Below are 16,424 nucleotides of genomic sequence, written 5' to 3' on the forward strand. Positions count from 1 at the left end.
AATTAAACAGGAACAGCTTGCTGGGAAGAATCACGCACTTTGGTTCCTATGTTTCAACAAGAGCTATCAAAACTGGAATAGGATCCCGTAAGGAGTAGTGGGGTATCAGCCTGGAGTAATTTACTCTGGAAATGCTCAGCAGGGCAATTCCAGAACTTTTGATTTCTGATTTCAAATTTCCAACATCTGCAGTATTTCGCTTTTGTCATTTACTTTGGAAGCCTTTAGGATACTAAGCTGGCCAAATAGCCTTCCTCATTCAAATTGTCTTGTGATTAAGTTGTTAAAAACTGATAACAGCAACATTTCTTACAATTCAAGATTATAAAAAATGCATTTTGAATATTTTGCTGTGATATGGTTTCCAAATTCGGGTCTCTTCAAGAAATAAATGTTTTTTTAAAAAATGAAATTGCTTTTTTCATAGAATCCATACAGTGCAGAAGGAGGCCATTTGGCCCATCAAATCTGCACCAATTCTCCAACCGAGCATCTTGCCACGTCCCAATCCCACATATTTACCTGGCTAATCCCTCTGGCCTACACATCTAAGTGTCAATTTAGATGGCCAGTCCACCTAATATGTACGTCTTTGCACCGTGGGAGGAAATCAGAGCATCCGGAGGAAACCCACACAGACACGGGGAGAACATGCAAACTCCACACACTCATCCAAGACCAGAATTGAACCCGGGTCCCTGGCACTGTGAGGCAGCAGTGCTAACCACTGTGCCACCTATTGCAACCGTGCCAGCTTCCTCCCTGAACATTCTGATTCTCACTTATTCAGTGGGCAGCAACAGGAGTTGGCACGTTGGCCAGACTGGAGGTGATGGTGGTAAGGATTGGGAGCCCTCGTTTATTACTAACATGTGTTCACTCATTCTCTATTGCTAACATAATTAAATACATTAATTAAAATATTATTAAAGCAACAGCTGAAACCCAATTTTCAGACCAGTGAACTCTGGGACAGGCTCGGCTGTGCAATGGGACTTCCTGCTCAGTATGATTCAGGCTACAATGGACAGTGTTGTCAGCTAACCTGGGGAGAAATCTGGTGATTTAATTCCCTTGTCTCCTAATCTACTGTTAAATCACAGGGAAGAAAGCATCTTTCTCAGAGCAGTACCTTGGACACACATTGAGCCCCTTAAAATTTACCACATTCAATAAAATTGTGGCTGATCTTAATTCAATGTTTGCTTCTTTGACCCGTATCCTTCTAAACTCTTTATCCATCAAAAATCATCCACCTTAGATTCCAGCATTGTTACTGGGAGATACACTGGGGTGAGGGTCAGGCATTACAATAACATTATCTGTTCAACCTTCCTGCACTTTCTATGCTCACCTCGATCCCAGACACTTATACTTTATTGAGCTCTGGTCTGTACTTTCCTCCAGCACTATTTTTGGATCAGTTTTCCAATATTTCTGTAATTGAATGCGTGACTTGCAAGGAAATTTTAAGAATTGAATCCACTGGAATTGCCTGGTGGATTTGTAATTTCTGTGTTTATACTTTGGGGGACTTGCAAAGGCACATGCCATCAGTGCTGATACTGCGAATGATTCACAGCGACAGCATGATTTAGAGGCGCTGGCCACAGACAGTTTCCACCATTCTTTAGAGCAGCTCAAGGGACAAGCACACAGAATTAATCACTTTTATTATCAAAACAGGAAGATTTTACCCAGCCTTGCATTACTTGCTCTGAACTCTCAGAAACCCCCGAAAAAAGCACAAAAGAATGTCTCAGGTTATTGTGCATCGTTATGGTAATGATATAAGGGAGAATCACAAGGGAACAGCAGAGAACATCCCAATTAACTTACTGGAGCATCATGGAGCAAAATTTCACACGCAGCTACATGAGGCAGTGCTAGGACAGATTGCCAAAAGATTGCTCTCATGGTGCAGCGATTAAAATTGGGATACTCAACAGACTAGAATTAGATGAACACAGGTATCTGAGGGTTTCAGCCAGAGCATGTTAGTGATATGGAGAGGAAAGGCCTTGGGAGGAATTTGAAAACAAGAATTTTAAAATGAAGGCATTGCTCGACTGTGAAAATAGTTTGGTAAGCAGAATTTTGGCAGGGCGAGCCAGTGAAATCATGTGAGAGCTGAGGAATCAGGTTCGCACCCGATTTCTTGCCTCTTGAGATCTTGCAGATACCTGATATCTAGCACATTCAGCCTCCCGCCCATTTCCAACAAGAGGCTGAATAAATTATTTAAATATATTTTAGCGCTCATTTCCATGTGATTAGCTAGCCCAGGACACAATTGTCCGCACTCACTTGCCTTTGTGGCCTCGCCGGGAGATGTTCTCTCTGGTGAGTATCACGTGTGGTCCCCACGAACGGGGACCGGTTGTGATGGCCTCACCGGTAGAAGCGGAGGCCATTGAGGCCTGCCCGGGAGGTCGAGTTCAAGGAGGATTGCCCCTTGGGCACTGCCAGCCTGGTACCCTAGCACTGCCCACCAGCCACTTTGCAAGAGCTCAGTGGGCGAGGGAGGAGGCCCCACTGCCACTCTGCACATGACCGATGGGGAGGAGGGGACCCTTCAGTGACTGCGCACACGGTGGGGGGACCCCGCTGCCACTCTGTAGGCGATCGGTGGGAAGAGAGGGGACGATTGGTCGGTGGTGTGATTGGTCTTGGAGGGGCGGGTGCACAAAGGTCTGCACAAACGCAATGGCTCTCTCTGCTGCTGCAGCAGCCTTCCAGACGAGTTAAGCCCTACAAACTCTGTCTAGTGGCTGGAAACAGTCTAGTCCATTTTTTCCTTTGCTAAGTGCATAACATACTGAATTTGGACTTGTCCAAAATTGGATCTGAAACTCTCCCATTTTCATGCTTACTCGGCACTTAGAATTTTTCTCATAAAATCGCCCCTTTTGAGTTAAGGGAGTTTGGAATGTCGAAGGGCGTAGGTTGAAACTGTAAGTCCAGAGATGACAAAGTCATGAATAAGGCATTCAGCAGCATGTGAGCCAAAATGTGCAAAGTCAAATGATGTTATTAAAGTGGAAGTAGGCAGTAATGATGAGGATATGTAGTTGGAAGTTCATCTCCAGGTTAATCCTTAATTCCCTCACTTAGGGGATGGGGTCGAGGAAGCAGGAGGTGGGTATCATGGACATGATGAACTGGAAGTGAGCATGGGGGAAGATAAGAGAAACAAATGTGAGTTCAGGGCTAGGGAAAGGGGGAGCATTAAAGGAAGTTTGACCCAGTGCGATAGTGGAGGGGATGAAACAGCAGAGGCAGTTGGATGGTCTCAATCTTAGGTATAAAGAATTCAGTGATCTCTTCACACTTACTGTTGGAATTGAGGTGGAACAGACAGAAAAGTTTTGACGTAGATGCTTTGTGGTAGATGTTAAGAACCAGATCAGAAACTCCAAGGTATTTTTTGAAGTTAGCCCAGACCCTAAGTTTTACGTTTGATTTTGGCATTTGGGTGAGCATAAGGTGTTTCACTCCAGGAATGATTTAAGTGACCCACTAGGAAGATTTTATCAAAACAAAGTTTATTTAAGAACGCTGTGAGAATATAACAAAAATAATTAACATAACCTTTTCCAATTAAAAGACTTAAACATGACAAAATATAATTCCTAACAGCTAGCTATCTCTATTGTTCCAATTAAAAAATATCCCCCATAAACATAAATCCCTTCTTTAGAACCAGTTAACACAGAAACCAAAGATGCTTGTGTGACTACTAGATTTCTGGACTTTTAACACCTCTGGAAAGTGATCCAAATAGACACTTGTCTTCTAATTCTCATGCAGCAATTTCCAGAAAAAGCTCCACTCCCAGACAGTAGAATCTCAGAGAAAAAAGGCTTATTTTTGGCAGATTACAGTTTCCACTTCAGACAGAGCACGAGATACTGAGAAAGCAATCTCTCTCTAAAGATCAGAAAAGCAGACCACCTTGAGTTCTCTCTGAAGGCCTAGCTGTACCCAGTTATATGACCTTACCTGTCAATCAACCGAATCAAACCCTACTCTGCAAAATCCCAAGGGGAAACACAAAACAACAAAACCCTGCATTCATTCAGATTAAAACAAACATTGTGTCAATTAAGATCAATCATGCAGTTGCAGTAACAACACAGTGCTGTTGGATCCAGACAAAACAGATCCCAGTGCATTGAACAGATCCTGCACAAGAAACATGACTAAAAGACATTTCTTAAAAGCACAATACCATCACAAGAGAAAAGAAGCCATGGGTTATCTTTGCATTCCAGGAGATTTAGCAGACAAGAATGGCATTTGATGGTGCTATATATGGCCAGATCTGGTGGTGAATGTCGAAAGCAGTTGTCCACCATACCTGTTCAAACCTATATCAATTGAACACAATAAAGTGGAGACGATAGCTATACCAGGGGAAAGGGCCAGGGTGAGATAGTGTCATGGTTTATTGGGAGGGAGGACATCAAAAATGGATGTAAGGGTATGATTGAACAAATCAGCTGCTGCAGAAATGTCCCGAGAAATGGAGGACCAAAGGTTTTATCATTGTTATTTTGAAGGTGTAGTTGTAAGTGAAGTGGGGTATAGTTTTTTCCTCAGGGCGGATACAGAAGGAGCTAGAGCGAGGCCCTGGAAAGAGTCTGCAGGTAGAGAGTGACCAGCGATAGCCTTATCTGTAAACAAAGGAACATAGAAGATGGGAGCAGGAGGAGACCATTTGGCCCTTCGAGTCTGCTCCGTCATTTATTACAATCATAGCTGATCATCCAACTCAATAGCCTAACCCTGATTTCTCCCCATAACCTTTGATCCCATTCGCCCCAAGTGCTATATCCAGCTGCCTCTTGAATACATTCAATCTTTTGGGATCAACTACTTCCTGTGGTAATGAATTCCACAATCAGTGGTTTCATGCTGTTTTCGATGGGAGCTTATTTTTTCCATCTACTGCGATCAGGAAAGATTCGCAGGTTGGTGAAGTCACGAGCATAATTTTGTAGCAGCTGCCCCGTGGTGAGGTAAAGCTAATGTGGGTAAGATGGAGTCAGTGTGGAGGATCAGTATACTGATTGTCGAAGTTTGAAGACCATTGTAGCGAGTAAATAGCGACTGTTTGAGGGTAGAGTTTTGAAGGGTGCCCTGATGAAGGGATTTGTGTGGAAAGGAAGAGCCAGGAGGTGTGGAGAGCTGAAAGAAGATGACAAAGCTGGAGATCAGCATAAGGTCTGGAGGTGGTGGAGAGATGTGAGAGTTTGTACATGAAATGTATGCTTCCTATTTTATTGTGTTGTACAACCTGCAGTGGGAATGATAGAATGGTATTAGTAATTAGGACACGGCTCTGCAGACTTGAAATTATGGCAGATCAGTAGTCATTGCTAGATCTGCCTGAGGAATCAATGAAGCAGTGTGCAAATGCGAGTTCAATTTGTTCCCTGTGTGCCTGCCTCCCCCACTGATCGCTGTCTTGTGCATTTAGAAAATAAATCCTGGGTGTAATCTCTTGCTTTTGCTGATGGTGGGCTTGGAGGCGGGTTGAGCATTTACTTAAGTGGGGTGGCGCCATGCCTGAACCTCATCACCGTGAACTCAGGCTGTGGAACCAGAAAGGCCTGATAAAGGAACAGCAATGTGAGGCCATGAGGGATGGAAAGAATGAGGCTGGGTGAGCAGGAGAACCGTCTGATTACACATCTCTTTTTTTCAAGAAAGTTGTATTGGTCATCTAAGGCAGACATCAGCCTTCATCAGACATCTTTACATCAGCCTTCTAGGACCAGACAAGAGATTCCGGCCGATTTCCTACAACGGAAATCTCCATTGGCCTCGGGCGGGATTTTACGATTTCACTGAGCAAGGCCGCAAAATCCCACCCTCTGCGTCCACACATCCATCCCAGAAACCTCCATTTTATGGCTGAGATGCAGCATGGGTCTCAATTGAGTATGAGGCCACAGACTTTGATTTATTACAGAACTGTGCTGAAGTAGTCATACATTTCAGGGCCATGCGTTTAGCTCAGTGTTGACAACTTGGCAAAGTCAGGGAAATTAATCCTGAAGGGTGCCTTAGGGTAATATGTCTCCCTGTATGGATAATAATTTTTGAAAGCTTTCTGTTTCTGTTGAACAATTTACTTTATTAATTGCTGGTACTCTTGTCTTTTTGATGTTGGCTTTCCATTAAACCCAAGTCCTTTTGTTAGACATGATTTGACAGATCGCAGCTCATGTTATTATGTTCTGAATCATAGACTATCCATGCTATGTCACTGTATGTCACTACGACTGGATCAACAAAATCTCCCCTTCCTTCGGCATTATGAAATCAGTGACAGATCAGAATCAATAAAGTTGATGTAAAAGGGGGCTCTGTGTCAGAAAGAGATTTTCTAAATCAGGCTGTTAAAATGACTGCAAATGGGTTTTTGCATTTTGGACATAGTTTGATATAATTTTTCTTGTTGTGAACACTATTTGTGAGACTGATGTTGGGTGGGAGGCTAATCAGTGTGACGGAATTTATTCCCATCATTAACTATCGACTAATGATTCGTATCCTTTCTGTATTAGTGCACTGTCTTGGGAGGCCAGATTGTATTGTAATTGAGGTAGTTTTGTACACCCTCCACAAGCAAAAAGAGTTGGTGGTAAGGATAGACTGCCAACCATCCTCCTCCACTGACCAGAGGCTGAGGTTTCATGCTGTTTTCGATGGGAGCTTATTTTTTCCATCTACTGCGATCAGGAAAGATTCGCAGGTTGGTGAAGTCACGAGCATAATTTTGTAGCAGCCAGCCATTCTGGAATAAATCCGGAACAATAGAAAGAGGATTGAAGCGGCAGGATTCTGTTCATAAACTTTACTTACAATGAAAGTCAGAAATTATGGGGAGTGAATTCTGTGACATTCTGTAATGGGGTTGGTTTACATACCAAATTGTGTGATTGGTTTGTACTCTGACTTTAAATAAGCAACCTGCTAACAACCCGAGCATTGATCAACATGGGGAAACCCAGAAAGTGATGAATTTTAAATCTATCTATATTCCGAAAATGTATAGTAGCAACACTGAATTCTACCTGGTGGCAAGCGTATTGTGAATTCTAAAAGTGCATAGCGTGTAAGGAAATCATTCCAGTGCCAAAGCTGTAGGCATGAGTGGCCAGTGGATAACAAATATAGAATAAAAATAGAAAATGCTGGAAATACTCAGAAGGTACTCAGCTTTTCAAATAACAAATACGGCCTGCTTGTGTGCTCTATTTGGTTACAGTATAAAAAGATAAATAAGAGCAGGAGTTACCCCATCTGGAACCTGCTGCACCATTGAATGAGATCGTGGCATCTGATCTACCTTAACTCCACTGTCCTGCCGCATCTCATTGCAGTAAATCCTCACTTAAAGTTGTAGCTGTGTTCTTAAAGTTGCAACTTTAAGTGAAATGACTTAAGTGAATCTTGGTTTCCATAAGAATCAATGTTGAAGCCAGAGTTCAGTTCCATCAGACATTTCTCGTCTGGAAAAACAACGTACAAGTTGAAAACTGCACCATACTCTCTATCTGTCGCGGGGGGGCTGGTGGGAAGGGGGCTGGTGGGAAGGGGTGGTCAGGGTGCAGACAACATGGACAACAAAAGCAAAATGGCAACACAAATTGAAAAAAATCTGCCCTAAAGAATCAACTTTAAGCAAAAATTTAGTATATCGCTTTATTCCCTTACTACCCAAAAAGCTATTGATATTAATCTGGAATATAATTATCAACTGAACATCTGCAGTCTCTGAGCTCAAGAATATCTGGACAAGAAATGTCTGATGAAACTGAACTCTGGCTTTAACATTAATTCTCATAGAAACCATGAGAAATAATTGAAATAAACTTAATTTCTGTATGGAATTGGAACATGTGTTCTGTTAATCCCTATTGTGATTGTATCCTTTCCCAATAGTTAATACTTAGAGACCCTGAATAACATTTAATGCAAGGTTGTGGAAAAGGTTCAAGGTAAAGTTCGATGGATGAAGCAGAAGGGAAGTTTTTCAAAGGGATCTGGAGATGTTTTTCCTGTGAGATTTATGGCTATAAAAGGAAGAATCTGTGCTAAGTGGTGCTCACAGTTTGCACGTTTTGCACTGTCATTCGCCAGGACTTTCAGGACAAAGTGTATTTGATTTAACAAACTCCAGGACAAGCTGTCCAGCTTCAGGGGTAACTGCTACTATCTGGAGTCAAGTCTGAGAAAATGGAATTTCTGCCTGTGTATTTCTTTCTTTCTGGTAGACAAACAGAAAAACAAAGATTTAGCTTCTCCATACAAACTTCAGCAATGAAGGGTGACTCACCTTTCCTCTAACATATAGAAAGTTCTTCGGAGAGCGAACAATGGAATACTCAGTGCAGTTTCATATGTTTATTAATAAGCAAATTTAATACTTGTTTACAAAAGAAAATCAGACAAACTGTACCTGACAGTGAAAGTAACCCTTCAAATTGCTTGAGTTATATTGTCCCTCTAAGCACTGAAAAGAGATTGAATTACTTAAAGGCTTTGTTGAACAGTGACTGACCAGCCCTCATTAATCACAAACACAATATTAAAGTAATTCAGTAACAACATTTTATGTCTTTTGACCTAAATAGGAATTAGATTGGTACTGAATGAATGTGTTTAGTAATGTCAGTTGATTCTAATTTCTTTCAGCACAGTGGTTACACTGCTGCCTCACAGCGCCAGGGACCTGGGATCAATTCCAACCTTGGGTCACTGTATGTGTGGAGTCTGCACGTTCTCCCCGTGTCTGCGTGGGTTTCCTCCGGGTGCTCCGCTTTTCTCCCACGCTCCAAAGATGTGCGGGTTAGGTTGATTGGCCATGCTAAATTGCCCCTTAGTGTCAGGAGGATTAGCAGGGTAAATATGTGGGGTTATGGGATAGGGCCTGGGTGGGATTGTTGTTGGTGCAGGCTCAATTGGGCGAATGGTCTCTTTCTGCACTGTAGAGATTCTATGAGTTGAGCTTGAAGAAAAAAGCAGTGTGTCAAAGCTCAGATCATTCTCTTTTACTTTGCTATTTAAAAAGTAACTTAAAACTTCATTCTAGCTAACCAACAATCTCGTTGTCTTTCACACTCCTACTGTCTACTAGTTTAAACTGTTTACTGTCCAAAATGATCGTCCCAGTTTGGGGAAAGCAATGTACCCTCTCATTTTTTAGTGTGTGGTCGTATGTTGAAGTGTGCAGGCCCTTTAACTAATTTTGCATAGTTGAGCACATAGCGTATACGACAGGATGACAAAAGAAAAGTCCTGCCGGCCCATTGGGTCTGCTGAGTGTATTCTGCTGGAGTACAACTTGGAAACATTTAGCCTTCAAGCCTGTTCTGCTATTCAGTAAGATAATGACTGGGCTACAACCTAACTCCATATATCTGTCTTTACCTCAGTCCCATAATAAATACCCCTGGATAACACACATCCTGTCAACCTCAGATTTAAAATTTATAATTGATCTAGCCTTTTACAGAAAAACATCCAACTTTTAACATCCTTCGTGTGTAGAAATCTTTTTAAGTTCAGTCCTAATCTTTCAACAATGCCCTCTAGTCCTAGACTCTCCGGCTAGTGTAAATAATTTATCTGTGTGGTTCAGCCAGGGCTTTGTATAGCTGAAGCATGACTTCTGTCCCTCGTATTCTTGTCCTTTTGTCTACCTGTTCATGATATTTTAATGGTCTATATACCAGGGTGCCTGAATTTAATGAGAACACCAGCAATCGCAAGTTCCCCCCTATGCCCCACACCATACTGTATGGAATGACATCACCGTTCCTTTACTGTTACTGGGTCAAGATGCTGAAAATCTTTTGTATCAGCATGGTGGGTGTACCTACACCATGTGGACTGCAGCACCTCAAGACAGCAGCTCACCACCACCTTAAAGGCAATTAGGGATGGATTGTAAATGCTGGCATTGCCAGTAATGCCTACATCATATGAATTAATTTTAAGAAGTATTTTTGGGCCTCCCCATTCTAGCTTTTCATCATTTATAAAGTGTCTTGCTCTCTCCCTTTTAGGTCCAAAATGGATGCCCCCACATTTGTCCACATTATTATCCATTTACCACAGTCTTACCATTTCTTAAACTTGCAAAGATGTACTGGTTTTAATTTTCCAAAATTCCCTTGATTCGGGGAAGGTTCCATTGGACTATACGACAGTAAATGTAACTCCTTCATTTAAAAATGTAACTTCTTCATTTGTCTGTATAGCGTGCAAGAAACAATACTTTTCACTGTTTACTAATGCATGTGACAAATCAAATAAAAAGAAAGGGGGACAGAAAACTGGGACCTCAACTTTTTACAATTTATATAAATGACTTGGTTGAAGGGACTGAAGGTAAGGTTGCTGAATTTATTGATGACACAAAGCTAGGTAGGAACATAAGTTGTTGCAAGATTAAATTATTATATTCTGAACATTTCAATATCTCACCCAGGCTTATCAATCAAAACTGGAGGGCCCAATCAATATTCAACATCATTACCTTATTAGCTTATTGCTCATGTAGGTTCCTTCCCTTTTACCTAGGAAACCTTACCCACGTCATTACCAGTAACCAAGGTCATAGCCAACATCTGTGATTTTTAATTGGTGAAAGGAGTCACTCTTTCGCTGGAACCTGGGCCTCTTTTATCAGCTTGAGAGACTGCTCCAGCCTCGCTATCCATGAACAAATTTACTCCCTTAAATAGCAGGCCTATGATTTAAACTTGTTTTCGTGTATCCAAAAACAGATAAGAGAAGCTGCTTTTCTGTGCTCCATTGTATGAAAAGAAGTTGGTCTGTCTACCACTGTTTCCCATCATGCTGCATTCAGAACGAAGTTGGCCAAGGCGCACAATACATATATATTGAAATTACAGTTTAAGCTTATAATACTTGGTTAATTTGTGGTTATACAATTTATGATACCTTCTATATTTTGTTCCAGGCACATTGTGAATTCTCACTGTATATATATATCTTATGTTCTTATATATATGGCACTTTATAATTACCTTAACCTAGTCTATTTATTATGATAAAACTAAAATGAAGGGCTTCATACTAAGAATTCTATACTACTCCCCATCAGTTGTGAAGAACACAACTGTGTAAGGAGGCTGCAAAGGAACATAGTGAGTGGGCAAAGGTCTGGCAAATGACATATGATGAAATTGTCCATTTTGACAGGAAAAATTAAAAAAAAGCTTATTTAAATGGTGAGAGAGTGCAAAGCACAGAGGTACAGAGGGATCTGGGTGTCCTAGTGCATGAATCACAAAAGGTTACTAAAAAAGTACAGTAAGTAATGAGGGAAGTTAATAGAAGAATATCATTTATTGTGAGATTTATATCGATTACTAAAGTAAGGGAGGTCATCCTTCAGTTGTACAGGACATTGGTGACACCACAACTGGAGTATTATGTACAGTAACCAAAAGAGAAATGTTTGAAAATCTTAGCAGGTCTGGCAGCATCTGAAAGGAGAGAAAAGAGCTGATGTTTTGAGTCCAGATGACCCTTTGGCAAAGCTCCTGTGTACAGTACAATATTGTGTACAGTATTTGTTTCCTTATTTAAGGAAAGATGTAAATGCATTAGAAGGTTTATTAGGTTTACTAATGCTAGGAATACACAGGTTGTCTTGTGAGGAACAGTTGGAGAGGTTAGCTTTGTATCCACTACAGTGTAGAAGAGTAAGCAACAACCTGGTCAAAGCTTTTAAGATTCTGCGCAGCAATGACAGGGTGGATGTGGAGAGGATGTTTCTTCTTGTCAGAGAATGTAGAACTAGGGGTCACTGTTTAAAAATAAGGGGTCACTCATTTAAAACAGAGATGAAGAAAAGTTTTTTTCTCAGAAGATCACGAGTCTCTGGAACTCTCTTCCTCAAAAGGCAGTGGAAGCAAAATCTTTGAATATTTTTCAGGCGGAGCTTGATAGATTCTTGATTAACAAGAGAGTGAAAGTTATTGAAGGTAGGTGAGAATGATTGTATTGAATGATGGAGCAGGCTTGAGAGGCCGAGTGACCTACTCTGCTCCAAGTTCACATGCAGATCATTGTGTCCAGCCGTGGCATCTGTTCTAGAGTCCAACTGCCCACAGTAGAAATATGTTAAAACAGTAGAATGAGTGGATTGGTAAAAGTGAGATGTGATGTACCAGGTCAATTCCATGGAGGGGAAAGAGATCCAAGGACAATCGTTCCTGATGGGCTAAATGCCATATTCACCCATACTGAAAGTGGGCACTGTGTTAGGCGCTGGTTCCACCATAAGGAAAAGATGCTGCCGACATCAGGAATCGGTCAGAAAGGTTGAAATAAGGCCTCGCTCTTCAGAAGAGTTTGTTTTCTTGAAGTGACTGATGATGACAGTGGAACATTATTATGTCAACAGTTACAAAGCAGAAGTCAAAATATATCTCTACATGCAGCCTGACCTGATCAAGACTGTTCAAAATGGTCAGCATAGGCTAACTGCTCTAAATGTCCAAATGACCGTCCTTCGATTGTTACAGGGAATCTGATTTAAGGTGCTAAAATCAGGAGTCAAGTCAAGTAAATCACACTGCCTTTTGGAATAATAGAGTGCTTACTAAGTGAAGGAGTGCAGGATATGTGAGAGTGAGTGCTGATCTTTGCTGGAGTATACATTTCCTGTTGCAAGTTACTGTTAACCGTACAGGGAGCTGGCAGAGGCAGGCTGGGAACTGAAAACACTGACTTTTCTCACTGGCTTCAAATGGGTTTTTCTGGACACACTGTGCTGACATCAGCTCCTGCTGTTGAAAGCACAATCCATGAAACGTCTTACTAACACTAACATGAGCCCATGTAGTTCTGAATAATTGTCCACAGATGCAGGTTAGTGCTGGTAATTTAAAAAAACTTATAACTTGCCGATGCAGACTTTTTCTAGAGTTCTTGGAGTTGTCCTAAACCTGAAACTGATATGATTTTTATCTGATGCTCACCTTATTGCATTTTAGATGGTCTCTGGTAAAGTCCGTACTTCTTCCCAAAGATTGAAACACTTTGTGAAGCTACCAGCACCCTGCGAACTGGCAATTCTTTAGCCTAAGTCATGAGCCACATCCTTTGACTATGATTCTTGACTCCAGCTCCTCCTCCACCTCCTCTCAACAGTTTTTGATACGATAATCTACTGTCCTCCTTCGTTGCCAGGCTCCTATTCTCCAGTTTCAGAGCACTGCATTCAATGCTTTCCATCCACTAGCTGATATTTCCAACAGTGCTTTCTCTTCCTGTCCCAAACTGTTGCCTCAGGAGTCCCCTGAAGATCTCCCATTGATTCCTGCCTCTCCTCATCCACATGCCTGTCACCATTTCTGCCAACCTCTCACATCCTGATCCACATTTGTGCCTCCACCAAACCTCACTTTGACAGTGTCCATGTACTGGCGTCCCATTCTCCATAAGCTTCTCTAACACTCTGTCACCAAATCCTATCCTGCCCTGTTTCGCTTTGACATCAACACTCAGCATCGATCATGTCCACATACAAATTAATTTAAACTCCTCACTCTGCAGCATAACATCCCTCCATGATCCCACCCCATGTTGTATTCATTCTCCTATGCTGCATCTGCAAACTTTGATGCTCAGACTTGGGAGCAGCCACTTCCTTCCGCACACCTTCCTCGAGCACACAATGGGGGGTTTCTCTGCTTCAATTTAATAAATGTATATGATCAACAAGCTCTGTTTCAGCCACTCACTTAAACTGTAAGGATGTGGGATGGAAACTGGACCCAGCAACACAGAGTTGTAGGTAGACAACAAGACCTTTGGACTAAGATATTCAAAGACACACTCAAATGACCTGGAGACAAGGAAAGAGGCAGACGCTGGAATTGTGAATGTTTGTATTTCATCCAAGATACCATTTCAAATAAAGGACAGTGAGTGAGCGCTGTGACCCGGGACGGGTGAGTGAGCGCTGTGACCCGGGACGGGTGAGTGAGCGCTGTGACCCGGGACGGGTGAGTGAGCGCTGTGACCCGGGACGGGTGAGTGAGCGCTGTGACCCGGGACGGGTGAGTGAGCGCTGTGACCCGGGACGGGTGAGTGAGCGCTGTGACCCGGGACGGGTGAGTGAGCGCTGTGACCCGGGACGGGTGAGTGAGCGCTGTGACCCGGGACGGGTGAGTGAGCGCTGTGACCCGGGACAGGTGAGTGAGCGCTGTGACCCGGGACGGGTGAGTGAGCGCTGTGACCCGGGACGGGTGAGTGAGCGCTGTGACCCGGGACGGGTGAGTGGGGAACAGTGAGTGTTGTGCCTTGGGATAGTGAATGAGTGGTGTGACTCGGGGCAGTGATTGAGTGCTATGATTTGTGGGGGGGGGCAATGTAAATTAACTGTAGGCGATTGAATTTTTTTTTACCAGCTGGAATATATTGAGGCAGGGTTACTCCGCACCACCATAACTCGGGAGTAGGATCCTGGGTTTATTTTAATGACAGGGCCATACTAGAGTCCTGAAAGAAGAGCAAGGAGCCAGGTGGAACAGTATGCTGAGAGACTAGCATTGCAGAATTCGGGTGAAGGAGAATTGAAGAACCCCAATCTAACACCATATTTGTGGAGGCCTCTGTCTAGTGCAGCCTACAAAGATAGATGTTTGGGGGCCAATTGATGGAAGCGGGAACCACGCATGTCCCCATCTCCCTGATCAGGTACTCCTGCCATTACCCCAAGAACCATCTCCAGATTTCATCTGATGTTCTAGGAGTAACAGTGAGAAGAGCATACAAAAGGAATCAGCCCACTACTCCATCCCGATCTTTCAGCTGACATTTGCATTCAGTAGAGGCAGCAAAGGGAAAGTGCAGGCTTGTTAAGGCAATATTGACCCTCATTTTTTAAAATTTCTCCTACAGTTGCCACTGCTATCCTTTCTAATTTGGGATAGACGAAAGTGGAAAATCCGGCCCAGTTTTGTGTAGCCTCATTGACCAATGTCACTTATAGTATCGGTCCAGCATGTTAGTTGATTGGTGTTCATGTTGGCTGTGAAATTACAATGATTTTTGCAAAATGCTTTCCTTAACTGCAAAGATGTTTACATAAAGCTCAACTCTTCAATGGGTTAGTCACTTGCACATCATTCTTCATAGAATCATAGAAACCCTACAGTGCAGAAGGAGGCCATTCGGCCCATCGAGTCTGCACCGACCACAATCCCACACAGGCCCTACCCCCACATATTTACCCGCTAATCCCTCTAACCTACGCATCCCAGGACTCGAAGGGGCAATTTTTTAACCTGGCCAATCAACTTAACCCGCACATCTTTGGACTGGTACAGGAGAATTCCATGTCTAGCGGTGGTCTAAACATTTTCTTAACTTTTTTTTGAGGCCATGTTTTTGAGAAAGAGAGGGTGTCACAGGCTGATAGGCTGGAGGAAGTATATGTTCAGAGGGAAGATGTACTAGCAATTTTGAATAAACTGAAAGTTGATAAGTCCCCTGGGCCTGATGAAATATATCCGAGGAGTCTTTGGGAGGCAAGGGATGAGATAGCAGAGCCTTTGGCATTGATCTTTGCGTCCTCACTGTCCACGGGGGTGGTGCCAGAGGACTGGAGAGTGGCGAATGTGGTTCCTCTGTTTAAGAAAGGGAATAGAAATGACCCTGGTAATTATAGGCCGGTTAGTCTTAACTTCGGTGATCGGTAAGTTGATGGAAAAGGTCCTCAGGGATAGGATTTACGACCATTTAGAAAGATGCAGCTTAATCCGGGATAGTCAGCACGGATTTGTGAAGGGCAAGTCTTGCCTCACAAATTTGATAGAATTTTTTGAGGAGGTAACTAAGTCTGTAGATGAAGGTAGTGCAGTTGATGTCATATACATGGATTTTAGTAAGGCGTTTGATAAAGCCCCCATGGTCGGCTTATTTAGAAAGTAAGGATGTGTGGGATAGAGGGAAGTTTGACCGATTGGATAGGTAACTGGCTATCTAAGAGAAGACAAAGGGTGGTGGTGGATGGAAAATTTTCGGACTGGAAACCGGTTACCAGCAGAGTGCCACAGGGATCAGTGCTTGGTCCTCTGCTATTTGTCATTTTTATAAATGATTTGGAGGAGGGGGCTGAAGGGTGGATCAGTAAATTTGCTGATGACACCAAGATTGGTGGAGTAGTGGATGAGGTGGAGGGCTGTTGTAGGCTGCAAAGAGATATAGATAGGATGCAGAGCTGGGCTGAAAAATGGCAAATGGAGTTTAACCCTGACAAATGCGAGGTGATTCATTTTGGTAGGACAAATTTAAATGTGGATTACAGGGTCAAAGGTAGGGTTCTGAAGAATGTGGAGGAACAGAGAGATCTTGGAGTTCATATC

The 16,424-nt window shown here is 42.7% G+C and overlaps 1 protein-coding gene across 6 annotated transcripts in view; it reads left to right on the forward strand.

Annotated features, from left to right (window-relative positions):
* Positions 1-16,424, forward strand: part of specc1la (sperm antigen with calponin homology and coiled-coil domains 1-like a) — a 364,982-nt gene that overhangs the window by 290,498 nt on the left and 58,060 nt on the right. The gene's annotated exons all lie outside the window — the stretch shown is intronic.

This window comes from Mustelus asterias, chromosome 13, assembly GCF_964213995.1.
Source record: "Mustelus asterias chromosome 13, sMusAst1.hap1.1, whole genome shotgun sequence".
Classification (NCBI taxonomy): Eukaryota; Metazoa; Chordata; class Chondrichthyes; order Carcharhiniformes; family Triakidae; genus Mustelus; species Mustelus asterias.